Raw genomic sequence first — 6,353 nt, forward strand, 5'->3', positions numbered from 1 at the left:
CTGATGCAAATTTAAACAAAGTGATGGTAAAATGAAAGAAAATGAAAGAGATGTAGTTCACACAAACAGTGGCTGGACACTCTCATCAAGGGGAAAGATTGACTGTTTCTGCAGGCAGCCCGCCCCTGGCTGTTTTAAGTACAGGCCCTCCAGGAGAACTCTTAGTTTTGCTCACTGAACCACAAAATTAAAGTACCATGGAAGAAATCCAGACATGCAACAATGCCAAAATATGTATCACACTATCCTGAAAGGCTTCAAAATTACTGTATTTACACAAGGGTATTACAGACAGAATAAATGAAAATTTTATGGTCTAAGAAAAGAAACACAATTTTAGTTAACTAGCATTTTTCTACTGCTCTAAAGCTTTTAATGGGAGCAGAGGGAATTTGCACTCAGTGAAGTAGATCAGTGAAATGATAATTTGTCTTTGAATGGAGTACTTTTATCCCATTAATTTCTGCCATTATGGTGTGAGATAAGATGTAAGCCAGTGACTAACTGAAAATTAAGGCCCAAAAAAGAGGCAACGGAACAAAAGAATAGCTTATGCAGTATTATACAAAGCATATGCTAAAATTAATTTTTACTCAACCTTTTATTGTAGCCACTTTTAACCTCAATCCTTTATGCACTTAATCATGCCTGCTTCTGCTATATTAAAATATATTCATTTTATTCATCAGATCTCTTTTTAAGGATATTTGATTAAAATCCTTTCTTGTTGCTGTTAAGAGGGAAAAAAGGGCATTGTAGTGGAGATATGCCAGAGGTGAATACATGGCGTTGAAAGCCTTCCTTCCCTATATACGGCAAATGAAGGAATCCTTTATTGCATTACAGAAGGAGCAGAAGAGAATACTTTAGCTTGCGTTATTTGCAACATTTACCTGGCATTGTATAAAGACTATTACTGTCCTTTTTCAAAGATGTGCAATAATCATGATGTTTTGAAAGTACTTTTCAGGGTAACATATAAAGGAAAAGAGGAAAGGATCATAGACGTGTTGTTAGGAAGATTCTCCAGAGTTCAAGGCATCTAATTCTATCCATTGCACAGAAGCTGGATCAAGTAAATCTACCATATGCTTGTCTAATCTGTTCTTAAAAACTATGTAGAATGGCTCATGACACTCTTGGATATCTTGCTGAAGTGTCTCATTACTCTTCATTAGAACAATTTTACTCTAAATCTTAAGTCTTTGCTGATTTCTTCTTGTCCTTCCCCCTTTTTTCTGTGAAGAATAAATACCTTCTTTTTTATAATTTTTTTAAGTAATGGAAGACAGTTATGTTTTCTAATAGCCAGTCCATATTTTATTTTATTTTATTTTATTTTATTTTGTTTTGTTTTGTTTTGTTTTGTTTTGTTTTATTAAACTAAATAAATATTCTTTCACTATTTCTCCTAAGTCATGTTTTGTAAATCTCTTTGCAACTCTTCGTTTTCTCCAGTTCTCTTCTGCGGACTCCGCAACTTTCTAGCATCATTCTTAAGAGGAAGGCAACCAAAATGAGATGAATTCACCATCTAGGGGTACTACCAGTAAACAGGACAAAGACAGCTACCTCTCTTGTCCTACCTGGGACCTCCTAGTACACATCCTAAAATGAGATCTGTCTTTGCAACAGCACTGTTTTATAAATTTATAGTATGCCTCTGATCTTTTTATGTCCTTAATATATTTTCTGCCTGGCTGATTTTTCCCCACTGGGAATGATGCTTTCAGATGTGTAGTGGCTGTTATCTTTCTTGAGTACATTCTGCTAGTCTTTTTGAATTCATCTTGTTGAACAATCTTGTTAAGACTGTCCAGCTAAAATTGTTTGGTAGCTATGCTTTGTAAAAGTAAGAGTTATGATTTATTAATCCTTTGGTGATAGTAAGAAAATCTTTTCATCTGAGAAGCTGAACAAACTCAGCCTGAGTTTTTGAAAATCCGTCGTAGCTTCTTACTACAATTCAACTCATAGATTGTCATTATTTTGTTTCTTTCCATAATCTGATAGATCGAGATTCTACATAAGGACTCCAGGTTTGCTGTAATGGAAACACTGGGTGCCGGTGCTGGCTGGGAGGAAATATCGTAGCATAGTTTCACCAGTTCTGTTTCTTAAGGTTCCTTCAGGTGTGCTCTCCACTGTCACCTGCAAAGGTCATTCTAAAGGGTGATCGTTCTTCATGGATGCTCTGGGCAGGATTTCTATCTGCCGACCAGATCTTCCCACTGAGGTGGTTAGGTAGCTAAAATACATCATAGCAGCATCTTCCTCCTCATGTACTGAGATCTGGGTAGATTTGATATTCACTGGTATAAAAGGGCATGTTCTTTCCATGCCTACATGGTAGACTATCTTCAAGGCAGCACTGAGTACCAGAAGGCATATGGCTATGCAAGTGCACCACTCCTGTCAGGATAAGGCACCTTGCTTGCATAAAGTCAGAAGGATAAAGAGAAACAAGAGCCTTTTCTGTCCTCTCCTCAGCTATTCACTCATTTTTCCTCTGCTGGAGTTGCCTGTTGCTCTAGCAGAGGAGCAGTTTGCAAAATGATGACCTCACAACCTGCGTCGCCTCTTTCTGAGAGTGAGAGCATAAATTTCTAGCAGAGGCTGCCACTTAACCAGAGGCAGGGAAGCTATTTTAAGTTGATATTAAAAAAAAGATAAATGGATGATAACTCATAGAAACGATAATCAGGAAACTGTTTATTAGCACTAATGTTTATTAGCACTAATGCCAAGCCAAATCAGTTTTTAAATATATTATTAAGTTTATGTTTCAATAATTTTCTGAATATGGACTAGGTTTTAGCTGAGAATCCCTGGGAGATTCCTAAGCTAAAAATATATCTAAGGGGAACAGAGTTCTTGAGGAAATGTAGTACTGCTGCAGTGAATATAGAACACTCAGATCTGTAGAGTTTGTAGAGTGAAATCCAGAGCAGACTTTTCAGGAGAAGTGTGCACGTGCAATTACATTCCAACTTGTATCACTATGCCAAAAGTCTGAAGCCATAATATGGGCTTTATAAATAAAACCATACTTGTGTGTGGGATCAAGTTTAAATTTATCCTTTCTTTCTATCTTTCTTTCTCTCTTTCTATCTTTCTTTCTTTCTTTCTTTCTTTCTTTCTTTCTTTCTTTCTTTCTTTCATGGAGAAAAACAGAATGCTTTTAAAATCAGTAATATATTTTTTGAAAAGGGTTAATTTAGTTTAGTTTAGTTTAGTTTCATTTGTTTGTTTGTTTTGTTTTGTTTCTTCTTTCCAGTAGTTAGTGAGTACTCTCATGAAATATAATTTTCAGGAAAAAAAAAGGAAACTGAAAGGAGAGTAGAGATTAAAAGAGAAAGAACTTTTCATAGCAGTAAAAACACCAATAATATAATGCCAAAATCAAAAATCTTCTGTGAGAGGTTTTCAAACACTAGGGAATCTCCGATATCACTTAGGCTAATAAGGTATGCATTAAAACTATTTTTTTTTCTTTTTTCCCCAAATACCTGCTAATTTTATTTTCATTGTACACCTATAATTAAAAATCTTTAAAAATTGAACTGCTCATAGGGAAAGTAATTGGAGGGAATCTTATCCTTATTTTCTGTAAGTGAGAAAAGAACATTAGCCTTATTAAATGCTTTACACTGAATTCAAAGCACTTTACAAATTATCCTGCTATTAGGTTAATTCTTATATTCAGTATAAATTGGCTGGGAATTAGAACCCTCTGGTAAAAGAAGAAAGGGGAAAGAACCAAGAAAATACATTATACAGCGGGAATCTTGTGCTGTAAGGAAGAAAATATAGCAATTTATTTTTGGTAGTGAGCATACCTGGTTTAGCCATAATCATATTAAAAAAACAAGGAAGAGCTTGTAGGCATTCTGTTCTACAGTACTTAGTGTGCTTTATTCAGGCTCCCTGATACAGATCAGTCTTTCTAACTCATCTCTTTTGTTCTGATCCTCATGAACAAGTGAGTGGAGGAGAGACACCATAGGGTGACATTGGTCAGTAAAGGCATTAGTAGACAGGACCACTGGGGAAATCTTAAATAATTTAGATCCAAGAGTTGGCTTGTTATTTTCACTGTACACCAGCTACAAACTGTGGCCGTGAAGCATTTCTATAAATTCTTTTTTTTTTTAATGTGTTGGTCCACCTCTTATTTAACCTGACTGTATCTCGGTGAGGTTGTGGAAGTGACAAAGCTCAGTATTAGTGCTCAGCCAAGTCAGCCCCAATGGGAAAACAAAGCAAAGCAAAACAAAACAAAACAATAGAACCAAACCAACCAACCAAGCAACCAAAACCAAAGACATTTGGTATGCAAAACAAGTGACCAGGGTGATTCATATCATCCTCCAGTGGGCAGCAGTTCCTTGGGAACTGATGAAGATTATTACAGGTTCAGCTACAATAGTGTCTTACAGTACATCCAGCCTCTATTTCCCTGCTGCTGAGAAGTGAGGAATGTAAGATGTGAGAGCCTTTTGTGTGTTGTCATGTGTATACTCCCCTTTTTTCAAGATCTTTCTTCTATTCATTTCTCTTATCTGATGAAACATGCTATGCTATTACCTACAAACATAGCAACATGAAAGATGAAATCATAAAGGGAAAAAAATAACAACAAAGTAAAAGTAAAAATAAAATAAATCCTCTACCGCAGTAATTATTCTTAATGCTTTGATATTATAACTACAATTCGTTCACCCCTTAGGGTTAAGAAGGAACATGTTTCAAGTCTTAAAAAAAAGTTTGTAATAAGCCAAATATTTGCTTTAATGTTTTTGAAACAATCAGGTAGAGAGAAACTTTACCTACATCTCTTCAAATATTCTCAAAAAGAAAAGATGACTCAAGGCAGTACCAACAAGTTTCTCTTTCTTCAAAAATAATAATGTCACAGTTATATGATTGGTAGATAAATTCATACTACGCAGATGTAAGATGGGGTGGATAGAATGTCAAGCTACAATTTATATAATCAATATCAGATATAGTTATAATCTGTGATTTCACATATGCTCTGTCAGAGCTGTGTTTGTCTTAGCAGTCTTGAGAGGTCCTTTCCAATCTCAACTATCCTGTGATTCTATGATTCCATAAATAAATGATTTTTACATTTTTTTTTCCATGGGAAAAGCCTTTTTCTACGTTTCTGTTTCATAACTTAATACTTTAAAGAGAAGAAATTGAAACAGATCCTTCATTTCTTAAAGAAATGTAAATACAACTTTTCGCACAAACTTTCCTAAGAATTTGCAGGTTATCTTATTATATTCAAACCACTTTTTTTTTTCTTTTTTTTTTTTTTTTCTGGCTCACAATAACAAACAAACATTCCATACAGCATTCAGTATTCTTATGCTCCATTTCATCCTCTTGTATTTACAAGATTTAAAAATGCTCAAAAACTGGGGTCAAGTGGGATCATTCTAAAAGATATCTTCTATGAAATGCTCAGCAGCCACTGTAGTGGCCTGCAGAAAATCAGGAGATCCATGGCACGTCTTTGTGTGCTTTATATATCACCCTGGTAGCGGGAGGATGACCTGGTCCAGATCCCAGTCTTAAAACTACGATATCCTAACAATCTTTTTTTTTTTTTTTTAATTAATATTTTCCAGTCTCCCAGTTATTGTTTGATTGTTTTTTTATTTGTTTAACTGTTCTTTTACCTTGTTCTTGCTTGCTGTTGCCTCTGGGATACAAATTTGGAGCAGACATAGGGAGTAAGCTTCCCTTTACTTAACTGTAGGAAAGATATTTTGATGCCTAAAGTAGCTTTTTGGTGTCCCCTTAGGTTCTGGTCTGGGATCCAGTTGTTGATCTAGCAAAGGAGAGATATAATCCGAAGTCCTTTGTCAGCTCTGTCAGCCTTGTGCAGTTGCCTTAGATACCAACATTTCACTATAATAAAGTAGAATGCTAATATCCACTACAATTTTTAGCATGTGGAATTATGATTGTATTTATTTTTTTACCTTAGCTTTTTAAACTTTTTTTTTTTCTTCAAGCTCTTCTGTGCCATTTTGAATGTCTCAATGTCTCTATTTTATGTGATGTCAAAGTATAGTGTTTTTTAAAAGATATGTAAGTAAGTTACTTACACTCAAATAACAGGCCTTAAATTTCAGATAGGATTTAGTAATTCCTTTATTTATTAAATATACTACATTAGGCTTATATCAGACACTTTACAACAGGACCTTATTTCATTCTATTGTGTTGCACTTACTTAAGTTGCAACTATTGCCCCTCTTAATTTAGCTGACATAAAGCACATAAATATTGAGGCATAAATATTTTCTCATATAAGTTAGTAGCGTGAAGCCTGCATA

Source organism: Anser brachyrhynchus (assembly GCF_964034855.1).
Source record: "Anser brachyrhynchus genome assembly, chromosome: 3".
NCBI lineage: Eukaryota > Metazoa > Chordata > Aves > Anseriformes > Anatidae > Anser > Anser brachyrhynchus.